Source organism: Solenopsis invicta, chromosome 2, assembly GCF_016802725.1.
Source record: "Solenopsis invicta isolate M01_SB chromosome 2, UNIL_Sinv_3.0, whole genome shotgun sequence".
Taxonomy (NCBI): domain Eukaryota; kingdom Metazoa; phylum Arthropoda; class Insecta; order Hymenoptera; family Formicidae; genus Solenopsis; species Solenopsis invicta.
Window position 1 is genome coordinate 12,581,373 of NC_052665.1, and position 19,550 is coordinate 12,600,922.

Below are 19,550 nucleotides of genomic sequence, written 5' to 3' on the forward strand. Positions count from 1 at the left end.
ATATAAATCATTTCACCGTGTTTCTATTTCTAGATTATCGCGATGGTAATCGTGCGTCGCTGTAGAATACAACTCGATATGGCGACGCATTGAAGGACATTAATTAATGAGCCGCGTTATCAACATAATTGTTGTCACGAGTTACTAATGTCTAATGTGTTTAGGAAATAAAATATAAATGTCTCCATTTGATCACGCGTATTGTTTACAATCTCGCAGCCATACATAATGGTAATTTAACTGAATGGGAATTTGTTATGGGATAGAATGAGAATTTGTTATGAGATAGAATGTTGTAACATAATCGTCCGATCGTAACATCTTGTTTCACGAAATGCGGTAGTCTTTAACAATCGTATCCCAATATTCTCATGAAATTTCTGTTAATGCAAAATTAATCAAAAGTACAAAAATGAATACCTTTTAAGGCCATACTCACTTAATCTTTTATATTTTGAAATGTAAAGTCCCGTTTCCTCGTAAATCGAATACAATCTTTCGGCACAGTGCCATGAGTTGCAATCGATCGAAAGAACCATCATTCACCGCAGATCCTGACTAGTCAATTCCAGCACGACACTCTTCGTTCCTCGATGACTCTCGAGTTCACAAACGTCCCACCGACACGTGACAACCCCATCAAAGCTTGATGGGTTTTATAGGAGACCACAATCAATCGATGATAACACTGCTCGTCCACGCCGATCTTCGAACCCAAGCACGAACACGTGGTAGCGAAAACGAGCAATTATCGCGCGAACATTGCGAAGAATTAGAGAAAACTCGATCGGATCAATCGTATACGTAGAGATCATAGAAAAAGTTTGAGCTATCATTCACTTGAGCACCATAAAAATGCGATGAGCGATAAAGATAATCGAATCACCAAATAAAATGCCACTCACCACACGTAATACGGAACAATGTCGAAAGATTCGAGCTCTCACGTTCGTCGCGTTTCTCTACGAGAAAAACAAATGCACTAGCTAGGATCTAGGATCATATTGGCATTGATCGGTGCGAATTCGATAATCTAGGATCGCGTGCAGATACCGCGAATCGTCGATAAAATCGCTGCGATAAATAGCAGCGTCACCAGATCTCCGATCCCAGTGCACGCGAGCATGTGTCACGGCGATCGACCAATAACATCCCGTTGTTCAATGACCGCCCACCCAAAAAAAGCTCGTGCCATACCGTACGAGCGATATTGGCGCGTGTGGTCCGGCTCGAAAACCGGTTCGTCGGTACGCTCGATTGGACAACAATACACGAAGAACGGCAGACCGGGGTGCTAGCAGAAGCAGCAACAACAGCAGCAGCACCAGCGATCGTGCCGCGTGAATACTACGCCACCCCCTTCCCGTACCCCTCCGCGTCGTCCCTACCAACCCTCCCCTTTCCCACCTACACACCGCATCCGCCCCGAATGTATTCCATCTCGGTTCCACGTTCATCTCCTCTCCTCGCCATCCACGAGCACCCCACTGGCACCCCTCTAACTCGTTTCCCTCCCCATTTCTCCTCTTCGACCCCTCTCGCGAATGGCCGCCCCTACTACGTGGCGTAGCCACCCCTACAGTGCCAGCGAGGGGGGTCGTACGTGCCGTGAGTAGGGGGCGCCCACGGACAGAACATGTGTAACGCGCAGCCTTGATTACACGCGGGCTTGTAAAAATTATTATTATGGCCGCGCGCGGCGTTCCACGCCGCGCTGCACCGACCGAATGACGGGGCACAGCCGGATGGCTGATTTTCCGCGCCCTCGTTACCCTTGATTCTCTTTTCGTCGCAGCATTCAAGCGGGCTGATAAATCGAACACGTTCAAGCGTGCAACATTCTTTTTAACTGCAACTCTACGATTCGATTTAATGCGAAAAATTATTTCAAACAAAATTAATTCTTTCAACTTTCGTTTTTTAATTAGACACCTTAATTGCTATCACGTGGAACACATTTCTCGTGATTAGAGAATATCAAAATAAGTGACCAAAATAAAAATGCACATTATTGTTGCTGTATTAGATATATTGTTATAATATTCAAGTGTTTATGCAACCTCATGCATAAAAATTTATGCAAAATTTGAAAGAAATAATTTACTCGTTGCGTGGGCTATAGCCGAATACATAATTTACGTATGAGACTAAAAACATCCCTATTATTGCGTAATACTCGGCGGAAAGCTCGAATTGCGTAATGAAAATGCATCATTGATCGAAAGCTTGTGAAACAACGTCGTTGAATAAACGCATACATACGACATACCGACATCGATTCCTGGTCATTGGGTGGAAAGAAAAATATCATTACATAGCATTCCGTGTCAGCGAATCAAAGCGGGGCAGCCTTGGTTTCATTTCTACCTAAATAATTATAGTCTATCGTTAGATGCAATTATCTCGTAAATATCGTACATATTATTAGTCTCGTGTTGAAAATATCGTTTTCAAGATTTTTTAAAATTAACAACGTATAGCGTTTACACGATAGAATAGTTTTAAAAAATTATGACTAGAATGCAATGTTCCACAATATTATTTATTATATAGGCTTAAAGCTTCGAAAATTTATTTAGGATTTAGCTTAGACAAAAATGACATTCTGTTTTCTGACATAAACGTCGATCATGAATTATGTTTAATCCGTGGGTTCGATTTGCGACCGACGGATACAAGCCCGGCTTCCTTGGTTTCTGGTCGAAGTGGGGCTAACCGCAGAATCGGAGGCAAGATGGCAAAAGTAAGTCGAGAGTCAAGGGGCGGTGCTGTGGCCTGACCAGCCCACTGGCGGCATCCACGTTCTCGTCTCCCTGTAAGAGCTAAGATTGCCGGAGAACTCCCATTCTCGAAGACACCGGACGGCCTTTAGCTCGCGTTCGAATATACTGCTACATATCACTACTACATTTTCATAATCGAGCGAGTGTGAAAAGGAATAGATAAACGGCACAAATTTCTCTATGAAACGTAGAATTGAATGATGATCTCTTTCCTAGAAAGACTCTCTGGTTTTCGTCTGAAAAAAATTTTAAAGAAAATTCTAATTAAAATAATTTTTATTCATCGTATCACACATTTCTTCAGAGAATTTTGGCCGATATTGGTAAAATGAGAGCGACTAATAATCGAGGAAGGTCAAAAATGATCTTACAGAGAACAAAAAAAATTGGGATAGCCTGGAAGTGTGAACGAATTCGATATCAAGGAAAGTCGTAGGACCTCGAGGGAGAAGAAGTCATTGACTTCCAAATTGCGGGGACGAACAGAATCCAAAAATCCTTTGCAACACTCCGTAAAAGGCCAGAATAAACATTTCCTGAATGGTTAGTAGCTGCGTGGTGTGAGAGCGAAGGGCGGGTGAAGGGGGCTTGCGGTTTCAGCGGGGATGGTTGCAGACTCCCGAAGAGTGAGCGAGAGAATTGTAGGGGTGGGTGGTGCACGCGGCAGAAGAAGACGGCTTCTCGAACAACTAAAAGTAGTTACTAAAAGCTCGGCAGAGAGAAAGAGAAGGAAAAAAGAGAAAGGGTGTTATTCTTCGTTAGAGCAAATATACAATTCTTTACAAACGCGAATGCAATATTGCGATGTGTTTAACGAATAAAACTTTTTAGGAAGCTATCGTAAAAAAAGAAACGGATATAAAAGCAAGAGATTTATACAAACTAAAGAGATTTTACATTGGTAAATCTGGAAGATATACTTTCAACGCTATGGCAAATAATCATAAAAATATCTGCGGTATAGTTTTTATATTTATATATTGAACGCTGTTTGCTAAACGCGTGTTTAGATATTGTGTTGCCGTCATCAATAGCATCTTGTGATGATTAATATGGCGCGTGTTTAATGATGCACAATTAAGTCATTTTTTATTTAATTTTATATTAACATATAAATAATTTTTTTTTATCCCGATTTATATTCCCGGTATAGAAGCCAGGAAATGACGCTTTCGTTCAAAGCTAGGTACAGAGATGGCGACACGGAGGCACTTTTCCATCCATCCCGATACGGGGGTTACGAGCACTCGTACAAGGCTGTATCCGACACGCGCCATTACGGAAAGAGATAGTCTCTCGCATCACTTTAATAAACAGACAGCCGCATAATCCACTCAGTTCGCATAAGCAGTTTACGTCGCAACATTAATTGATAAAGTACCAGTGATACTTGTCATAAAATCAATAAAAGCAAAGCTCTAAAATATCACGCGGAGAAAAAAAAACAAAATTCTTCTCTTCATTAAAAGCTTTTTTTAATTATTTTAAAAAGTAACATGGAAATTAATTTTTTTAATCAAACAAATTCAATTTAAAAAAATCCATCTGTAATTTTCAATTAAAATTTTTTTATTTTATCAAAATTTCTTTTAAATCTAAAAGCTTGCACGTTTTTAAAATGCAAGTGAGATGTGCCGATAAATTTTGTTAAACGTTACTATCTGTTACGCACTGAAAAGGGAAGATCGAGATACATATTTGTCGCGGGTATACGCAACACCCAGCGAATATGTAACACCCAAATGATCATGACAGATAATCTAGGCTATCGATGGCCAAACCATCGAAATTTAAACGACAGCGAAAGGTTTACTTCTCCACGGATTACCGGGCGGGGCGCGCATCCGGCGGTCAGGTACACCCCAAAACCTCAACAATCCGACCAAGAGTACATCCGATGCAATCTGGACCGAGCCAATGGTCCCGCTTTAACGTCACCCGTATACGTACGACTTTGTCGTTCGGCCCCAGCACGCGTGTAACAGCGCAAGCGACAAACCCGAGCGACTACCGTGCGTGGAGAAAGAGAGGACGATTAACGGGACCGCGTCGGCAGGGTAGCCGAAAGAGAGGAGTGCGAAAGGGTGCGAGGAAAAGCGAGGGAAAGAGAGAGTGACAAGGCGAGGGAGAGAGTCCAGTGTTTTGTTCGCGCGCGATGGACGCGTCGCCATAGCGACCAGTGGTTGTTTATTATTGCGTCCAGCGGTCGTAGGGTGGTACAGGGCGGTTTACGGGAGGAAAGGGTGCGGGGCCCGCGGGGGGAGTAGCAGGCGAGGCTGGCGGGGGGGGCGGACAGGGGGAGTCAAAAGGGTTAGGCAACGCTGTAGAGGGAATCGAAGGGCGGAAGGACACGCGAGAGAGAGAAAGAGAGAAGTATGGGATAGAGGGGAACGCTAGCGTGCAACGAGGGAGTGGCGGCCGACCACACGAGGCCGAAAAACACACTCTCCACCAAACCTACCCCTTTCTGCACCCTCCTCCCGTCGCCTCCTCCCGGTGGTAATGAGAGTTCGATAAAGCGCCGTTACCAGTGTGACGTCAGGCGAGTTTTCTCTCCCTCTCTCTTTCTCTCTTTATCTTTCGCTATCGTGTTATCGTTTCCCTTCTCTCAAACTTTCTTTCTCTCTCATTCTCTTTTTCATTCTCTTTCTCCCTCTTTCTCTCTCATTCTATCTCTTCGTTGCTCGCTGCAGGTTTTATTACTCGTTACCTTTTTCGACCGCCGTTAGCGGCAAAGTCGCGAGGTGACAGAAAACGAAGGTACGGAAACTTCATGTCCATTTTTTCCACAACGATGAAAACGTCCCGGTAGATCGACGAGTGTCATATTTTTCAAGAGAGAGAGCATAATTTTCATTGGTATTATCGTATCCATTGACAAAAGAAGTTTACGCATCGTAGCACCCAATGTAACAGTCTAATTGCTAATCGCATGACTGATATTAAAATACCAATGAGGATTAATATCTTATTTTAATTTATCTAATAAATTAAAAATACTTGGCTTTTTGAAGAACACTTGGCATTTCAAGACCGAAAGTAATGAGAAACTAGAAAATATACATAAAATCACGTGCGAGATATTATTGAACATTATACATATTATTGAACACTACAATCCGTTATGACCGTTGTTGGTTCCTTATTCAACTTTCAATTGTGTTATACCCTTTACGATTATATATATAATTGTTTTCAAAGAAACTTTTTAAACAATTGCACATACAAAATTGTTGAGACAAATTAACCCTCCTTTAAAAATATATTGTCATAATGATGCAAATTTATAAAATATTGCACCTTTTTGTCTCTTGTAATAAATAAATGAATGTGCCATTATTTTATAACAACTCCATAATATTTTAAATCAAAATAATGCACGCAAAATTTGAAAACACATCTGTGAAAAAAATAATCTCGTAAAGAACTTTTTTCCCTACTTTTTTATGCGCTCGAGAATTTTATTCGTACGGTTACTAACATTTTTGGATTTTCACGAGCTGCTCGACACGTTTGATTACGAGAAGTAGGTTTTTCTGGAAAGTGGAAATTGGCCGTACTCTCTCTCCCACTATGACCGCGGTGGAGTCGAACCACCGAGTCGGTGGATCGATCGATCAAGCCCTAATTGATCCCGGACTCTCGACGCACCTGTTCGGATTCGCGTGACCCCACATCCTGACCCCGTGAATTTCGATTCCCTTTGTACCTTGTAACCGGCCTTTAAGACGTGTGCTAATTAAGAAAGGCATCCCACCATACAGCTGCCGTGGAATTGCAGCGATACTCGGAATTACTAACCGGGTCGAGGAAACGACATAAGGCCGACGAATACGCAGACAGTCTAGACTGGATGCCACTAGAATTAACTTCGTCTCTCATTATGACTCATTAATCCTTGTGTTAAGATGGCATTGTTCAATGCAATACAGACGTCCTTGTAATTACGTGCATTTCTCATAGACAAGAAATCACTTGTAAAAAAATACTTTTAGATTCAAGATAAAGATTGTAAAAGTAAAAAATTATTCTTTGGCACTAAAAACCGTTGTGACTGACATTAGGTCTATCAATCTGCCATGTTTGACTTTGAAATTCCTAATAATAAAAACGGCATAGTTATAATACGCGTGTTATGGTGCGTGCACAATTTAACAGCAACGCGATAAGCGATGTCCGACGTCCATTGGACGATAAAACACACGAGTGTACCAGAGACGCGGAAGATAACGAGCAATACGACTGCGGCGGTTAGATATATATTCGAAAAGAAAAATGCCGACGATCGGAAGCACTAACGATTTTCCGACGAAGGAGAGTCTCCGGAGATGGCTACGAGAGACGGGGTCAGCACCGGAAGTCCGGAAGCTTCCTATCAGCGCCTCGAAATCTGTACCGTCAGCTCGACAACAACTCGGCTACATGTAGAAGGTCCAACGACTAAATGAAGCAAAAGAAAGAACAGCCCATCCAGAAGTAATGTCGAGTAAAAATTTTCACGTTGAATCCATATACGCACGAACTAGTGCATTGCGAGCTGATTTGATTTCTGACCCTAATGAGACACGCGGGTGTAAAATTATTTCATTAAAAATGCAATGAAATCGATTGATTCGCCATTATACAATAATGATGAGTGAATGGAATTGGATGGTAAATCGGATCTTGCATTAAAAACTCGCTCACTGATTTATTTCAGCTCACATTGAGTAACTCTCATATTTCAATAATCCATTATATTATTATAAATTATTCTCACTTTTCCAAAATAGAACTCTGAAATATTTGCAAATAAAAGATATTTCCTGATATCGAAAATAGATATCGCGCTGCGTGATGTCAAATCTAACGTTAACTGGAATTGAGTAAATTAATCGATCGCTCGAGCTTGCATGAAATATCTCAGTTTAATAACCCTGAAATCTAAGCCAGCGGTATCGTTCGATAATCGACCATTTCCGCCGCATACGTCAGAAAGTACAAAATGTAGACAAAATTTCTTCCCTTACGCTCCTCCGGCTAGCGAGCATCCGTTCACCTGCTCTCACTTCGCGATAATTTACTGTTTTTTCGGTTGTCGATTCGACCGCTCGGCGCTAATTTACATTTACGAGCGAGATCGGCTAATTGCCGGTTAACCGGTTGGCCGAGCGCGGCAAATACCTGGCTGCAGTTTGTTCCCTTCCAATGTAACCGTTGTTCTCCGTGAGAACGAAAGGGCGCGCGTAAAGGGCACGGACATTAATTACTAGCCATTATTTTCCTACACTTACCCAGACGTAAACTTCCGTTCGCCCAACGTGAAGTGAAATCAATCTACGATAGTTTTTATCGAACGTACGGAGATTATCGGTCGATCTTTCGGCCAATATTTTCGGAAACGCAACAAAATTTGGCGGTTTAAAAAAATTGCGCAAACGGAAGAAAATGTAAATATCTTGCAGCAGAGTCGGCGGCGGCGCGGGCTGCAGCGGCAAAATCGCGAAATACAATATTCGCAATTGGAGCTTTCACCTATCTCGATATCTGTCGGCGGCTTTTTTCCCCGGATCAACCGAACCTTCGGAAGTGTATCGTTTCCTTTTATCCTCTTTGTACGCGCGAAACGGCCCTTCGTTTAACTTTAATTTCCCTCGTGCTCGTTTGCGCGCACAAGAGCACGCGCGCGCGCGCGCGGGGTCAGATAGGAGAAGACAAACAACCGTGTGATATGGACCCCGTAAAGACCACCAAAACGTAAACCGTGATACAGGCGCCGCTGGACCGACTCGCCGCCGCAATGTGTTATCGTCGGTAAACGAGTCGCTCTGTCACTTGCTATTCGTCTCTAATTCTCCCCGGCCCTGCGCTTTAGGAAGATGAAACTTTAATTTCGCCCGTTCGCCGGGCTCGAAAACAAAAGCAAAAGGCCAATTATCACGTCCGCGACGTGTGTGATGTCGTGCCCGATTCATCGGCTCATTTATTTCCAGCGTTTTCACCGTTATTCACCCAGCCCGTCTCGCACTAACGCCTCGTTCGCTCGTTCGTTCCTCGCGCCCGCTTATGTCGCTGGCCGCGAGCGCGCGCGCGACTATCGCGATATGGTCGCGCCGATGCGCGATCCGATGCATTTTATCCCGCATGCTCTAATGGACGTCGATTCCCCGTGGCCATCGTTGGCCACGGTTTTCCCTTTGATTTCGGAACCTCTCGCTCAGCCAAATTTCATGGGCGGGAAATTTTTTGCGCACGAGCCCTGATACAGGCATAAACCTTAATGGGTTAAAGTCCATCGGCGTGACTGGCTAGGCGACGGGTTCGAAGCATTAACTAAAAACCGAACCGAACGGTTCGCCTGGCGCGGCCGCGATGGAACTACGAGGGTGATAGACCAGGAGAGGGACAACGGGGGGGAGAGGGAGGGGAAGGGACGCTGGAGAGCCATGACAGGCATCCCGCTCTGGACCTCGTTGCACGTTGTGTACGTGTACCCAGCCCGAACACACATCGCTGGACGCTGGAAAATGCCGATCGCTACGTTCATCGTCCCTCGTGGCCGTAGTCAGTAGTATCTGTTCTATCGTTTTATAAGCGGAACGTTTAGCTACATTTATTCTTGTAATTGAATTAATATGGAGGTAAAATTTCATATAGATTTATCGAGAGTGTGTAACCTAAGAGTGTGTTACGACTAAGGCGCAAAAATTAATGTTGGAACACACCACGTAGCTTAGAAATTTGTGTCGTTTCATTGTAACAATTAGATAAGAAATATAAAGGATCAGTTTGAGTAGTTTAGAGATCAAGTCCAATTTCCATTTTAATTATTATCTTGCTTTATCTCGTGTACAGAATAAATTTCAGCAAGAGCGTAGAACAAACTTATAATCTTGAAGTAATTCGAGACAAATAACTTTTCCTCTCTACTTCTCCGTGTACGACGACCGATACGATAAAAATCGCCGGTTGAGTCCAGGCTTCAAGATCCATTTACGCCTGACTTACGCACTGACCTATTTTTATACGGACAATATCTCCACAAATAACGCTACGAAAACCCCTGCCGCAAAATAAACGATAAATTACCGGCCGGAAAACTAAATACCGACCAAGCGCCGCCGACCGCATATTCGGGGGCAAAAAAAAAGGGAACAGGAAACCCGCCCAGCCTCGCACGATTCACTCGTATACAGCATCTGACAACGAGAGACGAAAATCATGCGCCGTCGGTGGCCAACGTGTGCCGGGTGCCGGGGCGGGCGATCGTTGGATCCGCGGAATCCCGGTCGATCCGCTCCAGGGGGTGCGCTCGCTCACTCGCTCGCTCGCTCGTTCACTCACTCCTCTCGAAAGCCGGAAGTAGCCGTGAAAAATTTTCCCGTCGACGTGTGGTGGCCCGTGTACGAGGCCAGGACCGCGCATTTCGCGGTGTTCGGGGTGTCGGGGGTGGTTCACCAGAGAGTGTACCGCGGGTTGGGTCACGGTGGGATGAGTTCTCAACGGTGTTGGACGCGAGCGCGCGGTGAGGCAAGAGGGAGTGGTGTGCGGGGAGCGGTGTGCCGGGGCAAGATGAGGGCAGCGCGCGGGGTGAGCGAAGCGGAGCGCTCCGAGCGGTGAGTGTCGAGGGGGATATCGCGGGGGTGCGCGGAAAGAGCGAAGTGGCAGTGGTGGTGGCAGTGGGTGGCTGACGGTGAGGGTATTTGTTGGCGCGAGTGGCTAGCCAGTCGGATTACCACCGGGAGGGTGATTCGAGGGGGGTTCTCTCGTTGGGGTGGCCGCGTTCGGTTGGGATGGGGTATGGATGGCGGCGTGGCGAGCGAGGAGGGGCCTGGGTGGATGGGTGGTTGGCGCGGCGCGGCGCGGCGCGGCTCGGCGCGGTATGGCGTGGGTCCGCGCGCGAGCGGCACACACAGTGGCACTCGACGAAAAATGTAGCCAGAGAGCGACCGCCGCTGGAAAATTTACACGCATCACGAGGGCGAAGCTGAATGGCGAGGGTTAAAAGAGCATTGCTAATGGCTACCGCGTCGGTTATTTTGTGGATTTTTATAATACGACTGGTCGCTTCCCTTCTCTCTCTCTCTCTCTCTCTTTTTCCTTCTCTCTTTCTCTCTTCTCCTCCTCCTTCCTCCCTCTCCCCCTCTGTCTCTCTCTTTCTCTCGTTACTCCTGCTGACCTTTTACAAACTAGCATCGATTTTCCGAAACGATGGATTTTCTTTCGCGAAACACAGTTTTCCCCTTCTCTCCCTTCTCTTTTTCCGCACCTACCACTCTTCGATGTTTCGAGCCATTTGAAATTTTGCAGCTGAAATCGCGCGGAATTAATAATTCCCTATTAAACTGTAATTCGATCGATCGTCCCGTGCGATAGAGTTATAATTACAGCAAAGCTCGTGGAAAGATAATTTTTTTTTAATCAGTGATTGCATATCGTTTGTCGAATATATGTACCTATCGTTATTATCGCTCCACTCGGCCGCAAAGTTTATCGATAGAGTTAGAGGCTTCAAACCGGTTTTTATCGCGACCGTTTAAATCGGCTATTTAATCGAATTTCTCACTACTCAATCTCTCATTAACTAGAAAACGTTGCGTTTACCGAGCACAGAGCGTAAATGAGTCCGTTTTTTCCGCATTTTCGAATTTCTCGGTTTACAGAATGAAATATTTCGAAAGGAAGTGGGCTTTCCCCTTGCCAGTTGACTTGCCCCTCGCGTATCCTTGCGGAAGCGCCGGTAATTAACATTACCTCTCGACGCTTCTCGCGTAGTACCGAATTGTTATTTCTTCCTGGCAACAAGTGCTTCAACTTGGATGTTTCGGACAAAATTACAAACCCCAGTGAAAATAATAACATTGCCACTTCGTGATACGGTTTGGAATGATTTATTATGATTCTTGCCGCTGGCATTTAAATTCGAAATGTAAATAATGGTAAATTATTGAAAAACACTGAGCGATAACTCGGTCTTTATCGCGCGCTTTCACGCGCGCTATCTCGATAAGCGATGAACGGCGGCTTCACGCATCAAACTGTGTTCAGGAAAATAATTTTAACCTATCAAAACCTCCGTCGAGCACGCTTGGCGGCGGCTCCGATTTCACCACTTCAAATGTACTAGATTCAAAGAGGCGCGTACGCGCGTGTATGGGCCGAATCATTTTGAACGAAACCCTCGTCGAGAGCACGCTCAGCGGCCAGCCGAATTTTATCGCTTTCTACATATTTATCGGGGCAAGGTCGCTCTCTATACGGACGAGCTCTACGGAGACGCTTCCGCGCGTAACTATCCCTAACACTCCAGTACTCCACGACGCGGACGTAACGCTAACCCAGTGAAATAGATAGCCATTTCTGGTTGATACCGTGGCGGGCACGGAGAAAGAGAGCGCGGGAGCGCGGGAGAGCGAGGGAGCGCGTGAGAGAAGGTGAAAGAGCACGAGGCAGGAGCGGACCGGAGTGCGCGGATCTACGCGCAGCAGGAGTGCAGCCTGACCGAATCCGTCCATATATCGCGGGGCCAACAAACCGACCGAATCTCGACAGGACGGATGGGTAGGCCGCGTTTTCCACCGTCGCCACTCCGCACACGCGGCCGCCGCCGCCACCGCGCCGCGGCATCGATGAGAGAGCGAGAGACGCGCTGCACTCACCCCCGATGTATGTATGCGCGCGTGCGGACGTTCGCCAGTGCTACGGGGTTTCTCTCGTAACGCGCGCGCGGCACACCGATGCACCGCGTCACACCGGCTACGAGCAACGAAAGCTTCATCCCGCAAAGAGCGATAGAGAGAAATATAAAGAGTGCGAGAGAACCGAGACGGAAAGAGAGGGAAAGGAAAGAGAGAAGAGAGAGCGAGAGAGAGAGAGAGAGAAAGCGCGCGATACTGGCAGTGCAGCTCGGCACTCCGCAAATTTTCAACCGCCACCCACTCGACCACCACCCACTCCACCCGCGTCTCATCCTCCGAGCCTCACTTCCTCCTACCCGCTGACCCCCGACCCTTCCTCTATTCGAGCTCGTTTTTGCCGCGTCCACCGCCAGATCAATGGGGTTGCTAACACGGGTAGGTATATATGTCCGCGTCCCCACCGCCCCCGGTCAGTTCAGTCCACCCCCTCGCTTATCCCCCGCACCCTTCTTCCATTCCGCGAGCCCGCCCGATCCCTCGACCGAGCTCTCTTCCTCCCCTCGGGCACCCACGCAATACCTCTCCGCGATTCTGTACAGGGTGATTATAAAGTTCCACGCAACTGATACTGATGGACCGATGCAGCGATGAATGACTCAATTGTTCCTTACGGAAGAAGTCAGCTATTGTAAATAGATGAATTTTTTTCATTAAAATATTCAGGCTCAGTATATAGGTTTTCCCTTTGACAAGTAATATAAGAATAAAATAAAATGTTACAATTAAAAGCTCTTGTGAAAGTCAAAAATAGCTCATCGTTTTAATTAAGCAAAAAAACCGAGAGCATTTCTGCTTTATAATTTTACGATAAAAATGATTGAAATGTAATCTTTTTTAACACAAGTGCACTTGTAGAGGTAAAATTCATTTCATTAATAATATTTTAATGTTCTTCATATTGTGCCATCTTTCACATGTATCTGCACGTTTTCACGATAACCTGTGCACCAAAGCTATGACTTTTTTATCAATCTGTAGCTTGATGAGTCGCGACTTGCAAACTACACACGACAGTCGGACAAGAGGATCGATCGATAATTCTATTTCGGTTACGGACAATTACGACTGATTCGACCGCTAATCAACGGCACGGCGGGTGGTTTTCTCCCCGACAATCCGACAAATATCCTCGAAACCATCTGAAAATGTTATGTAGATCACTGTGTCCGTTACTCGCGTGACGCCCTACTTGCACAAGAAACAGCCGTCCTAGAAGTACTAAACCGTTTTGTGGGCGTAGATCATATCATTAACTGTACGTTAAAATAATCAACGTGGAAAAAGCATTTTAATCGCTGGTACTAATTAACAATTTGTTGCTTTTAAAATAAATATAATTGTAAAAATGTTCAATTAAAGTTTAATTCTGCTATTAAAAAAACAGACGAACGGGTTTGATTAAATATATTTCAGATGGATATAATAATCGACAGCGAAAAACGCCCGCAGCTACCGCTTTCAATATCGCTATTTTCGTAAGAGAAGAGGCACTCTCGCGAGAATAGCTTATTAAATTCAGGAAACTTAAACACCACCTGTTGAAGGTCTTCGGCGGCCGTAGTGTCGTCGTTCCGAAAACGCCCGAGAGTCATCTCCCTGCCGCGTACATGTTAGAAACATTTTTCAAACGAAAAATCGCCGAGTGATTTTATTCGCAGCGTAAAATCGCGACCGAGAGAGTCCCGCCGATTTGACCGATGGCCAGCCACTTGGAACAGAGAGTCGCCACGGATAAAAATGTCTCGTGTGGCTTCTTCTCTTTCATTCTTTTTTTTTTGCCTCTCTCTGGCCGCCAAATTAGTCGGCAGCCATCATCGGTGTCGCACATGTGATCGCCGGTCCAATCGGCGTTCCGATTCAGCGGCTCGTAAAACAATACGCGACTGATTACTCGATAACTTTCGCGCGACCGAGATAGGAGGTGAGGGGGGAGGGAAATGATGCAGTTGCAACGGCTCCCAGCCGAGTCCGGCTTTTGCGATTCATACGCAATGGAATTACTGGTTTGCACACGCCGCTGCTACCACCAGTGTCGCATACGAATGCCGATGTATTACATCGCAAAAGCGGGTTACGAAACATAAAGTGCAAAAAGATTCTTATTATAATATCCTTGTTATACCAAAATAATCCCTTTAATTGACTAACAGTAATCGATTGTAATTTATATTGCAAGCAGCAAGGATTAATTTTGAAAAAACTTGGCAATGAAATAACCGCAATGGAAAGAAGAAAGATATGATTCAGCATAAAACTTTGAGAAACATATAAATATAAATAATTGAGATATCAATGAAAAAAGAAGCTAGTATTAAAACATGATTACAGCTATTCCAGATGGAAAAATGTTCCATCTGGCGTTAAGTACCATCGCTTTCGGATTACGAGCCACGCGACCGGTTTTTTTCGCGATACGTCAAGGTAGGGATCGGAGAGTCGAGGGTAACAGAGACTTAGACATGCCTCGGTTGACCGATCGGAGAGCTCGAAGAGGTCTCTACGAGGAAGATCGTTCGACAGCCGTGACACGAAAGGCGCCGCAACGTGAACGGCTACTTCAAAGCCTCACCGGGCCGGTGCGGTCTCGTTGAACCGAAGAAATCCCAAAACATCTGTCAGGTATCACTCCTCTCGGTACCGCTGTGTTCGCGTTAAATCAGGTGAGCGATTCGCACAAAAGATGACGACGCGCTCCCCTCTCGAGCACGCCGCAGAGGTGCATCGTCGTGGAAGCTTCCCTTCTTTGTGCTTTTCATTCTATCTTCCACGTCAAGGAGAAAATATTTGAAAATGATACTAATTTTTCATTGTCACTAAAAACTTTCTTTTACACGTATATTAAAAAATGAAGCAAACGACGTGTTAGATATTCCCCGTTATAGAGAAAATAATAACAATAAACAACATATTAGAAAAAATTATAATAAAAGATAAAATTATAAAATGATACATAATAATTTAAATAGCAGAGTAGAAGGTTTAACGGACTCTAAAAAATAATTGTGCTTGAAAAAAGCGGTATTCACAAATATTAGCGAATTCAGGTAATTTATAAAGATTTATACTACAAAACACAATATTTATTAAGAACGTGTGAAAAGTTTTTTAAATGACACATTGATGTTATTATTTTTTATATAGGGTTCATATTTAATGAATAATTACATTCTTTATAAGATTGATATAAAAATTTCAAACCGATTTGTCAAATAGTTTATGTTTGACAGCGTTTCAAAGTTATTGCGTTTAGCATTTCAACACGGCTCACATTTCAACTGTTGTCAATGACTAAAATTCAGGAATTAGGCTTTGAATTGTTGAACCTGCTTTATTCATCAATCATTAAGTGAATAAGGCAAAGTAAATGTAGTAAAAATTCAAAATCTAATAAATTTTGGCCTTTGGAACAGCTGAAATATGAGCCGGTGCATTGTTTTATTAAGCAAAATATTAAACACAATAACTTTGTAACGCCATCAAACACAAACTGTTTTATTTGGAAGATTTATTTTTCATATAATTTTTATGTCATTTTTATAAAGGATGAAGCTATTCACTAAATTAAAAATCATATCAAAAATTACGCCAATGTGTCGCTTAAGAAACTTGTTTAAAAGTTATTTCAATTTTTTGTTTACTTTTGTTTTTTGTGTAAAATTGCATAGTACTTGTTTGCAAATACATTTTAATACATTTTTAGCTATATGGTATATTTTGAATATAACAAATACGTTTTGCAGTGAAACACATGTATCAGGTAGCTAAACTCTTTCAACTAAATAATAGGTACAGGTAAGACATTAGTTGTTCATATATTACAATGCAATTTAGTTACACAGTTTTTAACTATGGCAATATATTACTTTTTTTCGTATATCTAAAACGTCCCTTTAGAGTAATAAATCATTATTCATCTTACAATATTTTACCTTAAAATTAGATCTTTATTGTTACATACAATGCAATGGTTAGCCTTTTCGGTTACTTAAGGCACTCTCTTTTCTACTGTTTTAATGACCTCTATTGTGAAACATGACTTAATTCTTTTGGATTTAATATATATATTTTTTTTTAAGAAATAAAACATGTATTTTCTAGTTATTTTTAAAGGTTTGAAGGATCGTTAAAAAAAAAAAAATAAAGTCAAAACATAAAAATTTCAAAGAGCGGATACAATATAGCAAATCTAGTACGGCAAACCTAAGAAATAAAATATTAAATTGTAAAGAAATTGTTTATTAAAGCCCTCTTTACACAATCTATAATTTACGACAGAATTCAAAACATAAAATTCTGTATAAAACATTCAATTGTTTTTTTCTTTGATATAATTTAGTTATTAAAAAATATGACATGGTTATTAAGAAACACATATAAATATAATAAAAGTATACCGTAGAAAATTCTCTAATAATAATACACTGTCGGATAATAATACACTGTAAAAAATAAAATGCTAATTTAACACTTTTGTATGTCAACAGAAAGTCCACTCTAAATTTTAAATTAAAATAACTCAAAAGTTAAGTTAAAATAACTTTTGTTTTAACTAAATAACTTAAAATAAGAGTTATTTTATCTTAACTTTTCAGTTATTTTAACTTAAAATTTAGAGTGAACTTTCTGGGACATTTTATTTTTTACTGTGTATCCACAACTATATCCGCTCGTACAGATATGACTTTATAAACGCTATAGAAATGTTTGTATGTTCTTCTATCTCTCATTTTGTCGCAAATTATACATTGTGTAAAATGGGCTTAAGGACTAATTATTTTGTCGTTTATTTGGCGTAAATGTAAAGATATTGTTTATATTGGTATTTTTTCCTCGCATTTTGTAAGTATTGATTAATAGCATTTCTTCATCAATAGTCACTTTTCCAATCAATGAAATAAAAAACTTGAAAATTACGCGGGTTTACATATTATGTATAAATATCATCAGAAATTTATACCATTAGTTATATTTGAGTAATATCCATACAAAAATAATACTGCGCGTCATATTGAACCTTTCATGATTAGTCCGAGAACTTTCTGATTTTACTAAAAAATCAATTTTTTGTTTAATTGTATTTATATCACAACATTTTTCAGTTAAAATTTAAACAATTTCCTTTAAAACGAATCCTAATTGAACTAAATAGCTCGTTTCAGTTAATAAATCACTTAATATTTATCAAGGATATAATTTGTTTCTATCTATACGTACCAATAAATCCGAAGATTTAAACTTTCAGTGAAAACGAGCCTCGGGATACTTTAAAACTCAGAATGAAAAAATACAAATGTTTACGACATAATCATATCAATGTTTGAAAAATAAATTAATTATACAGTAATTTGGCTTTTTAAATTACACCTAATCTAATTTGATTACCGACATCGACTTTGTGAAAAAACACCGAATGGATTTTTTCCGACGTTTATTTTACACGCCGTTTACACTTGCAAAACAATCATCGAGCTTTTAGCTGAATCGCAAAAATCCGCCAACTTTTTCCTGACACAATTTTTCCGCGACGTTGCTTTCATCTGTTATATACATATATTTTTTATCAGATATTGCATACAAAAAATTGCAGTTGATTAAGCCAGAATTATCGCTTACACCCGGCAGTACGATAAATTAAATCTAAAGAAATTCCTGTGCGCGAGATTGTGTTAAATAGAAAAATATCGTTCCTCCAATTGTTTTCGTCCAATCCCCGGGAAATTCAATCGGACTTTCGGACGCGTCATAATTCCGAAATAATTCTTTTGTTAGACACAACAAAGACTGGACAACTTTATTGTAGTATGTAGTAATAGACGCACAATAGATGCCGTGCGAACGAAATAAAATATCGTGTATATGATTTAACTTATATCTCATAGAATACGAGGCATAATGAGATTGATCGAATGATTGTCATAGTCGATCGTGTAAAAAATCCATGCGCGTTTAGTGTACATATTTAGTGACGCGCGCGCGTCTAAAGTCGATGTACATCTGCTCTTCTTTTCTTTCGTTTTCTATTCATATTTTCATTTTGAAGAATTCACTACGGCCGAGCGAATTGCAGTTAAACACGACCTATACGATTAACACGTCAGAATGACACAAAAGCGGTCTTGGGATGTGTCATGGGAATTACTTTCTTTTTTTTTGTTGCACACTGCACTGGGGGACCAAACGAACCCCTCCGATTATGTTTGCACACATGACACGTTTGTCTGTGGGGTACCATGATACACCGCGCGCGCCCCATCGTTACGACGGACCGTTTTTCATCTTAGAAAAGACATCGAGAATAGTTGAAAGAGATTCGGCAAATGTTTGCGCTTCTTCGAGAGTCCATAGTGATCCTCTTGAAATCGCTGGAGACCACAATGGCGTCTGTGATGTAATCCCACCCGATTATTTTGTCATCCCCTTCGCATCGCGCTGCGTTTCGCCTGATCCAAGAAAAGAGTTTAACTCGAAACTAAATATTTTATCTGAGCCTATATCGAATCGGATCTTCGGAATAAAGAGAATAATCTCCTTGCAGAGTCCGTATAAGAATTCGATGAGAATAACTACTTCGGTAAATATTTGGCCGCTCACTTTTCGAGAATTATTTCAATTCGAATAGGATATGCGGGACGAGGACAAGGAGCAAATAAAGGGTGCATATCCCCAAGAACCTAAGTAAGTTCGTCAAAGCCACTCTCGCCAATCGATATTAGTCGAGAACGAAGGTGAATTATAAATCGGGCCGAGTCTTCAGACTTCGGGTTTCCTCGAAGCGCCATGAAATATGCAACGGTCTTAGAGGGTAGTTTCGATTCGGCGAGCGGCGGGGAGAGAACGAGCGTTAAAATGGAATTAACACCCCCGTCCGCCCAAAAGTCCCGAGTGAGAATCCACCCTAAACTATTCGCGGCGATCATTCGACCGGATGTCCTTTCACGTTCGAGAGGGACTGACATATCCTTCGGGCGTCTTCTCGTGTCCTTTGGAATAAATGTAATTGTACCAGAGACTGAGAGGAGAGAGAGAACGTTGTACTTTTTTTTACGTGGATTTACTACGTAAAGATGGCATCTGAAACTCGTTATTATTT

At 42.3% G+C, this 19,550-nt stretch overlaps 1 protein-coding gene across 2 annotated transcripts in view; it reads right to left on the reverse strand.

Annotated features, from left to right (window-relative positions):
* LOC105196762 (runt-related transcription factor 1) overlaps window positions 1-19,550 on the reverse strand; it is an 89,726-nt gene that overhangs the window by 19,942 nt on the left and 50,234 nt on the right. The window contains exon 1 of one of the 2 annotated variants that reach the window (XM_039446151.1): window positions 440-1,350. The exons of the other annotated variant lie outside the window; for it this stretch is intronic. The gene's annotated coding sequence lies outside the window, so the exon portion shown is untranslated. Of the gene's footprint in view, window positions 1-439; window positions 1,351-19,550 lie in introns of those variants that run through there. 2 annotated transcript variants of the gene reach the window in all.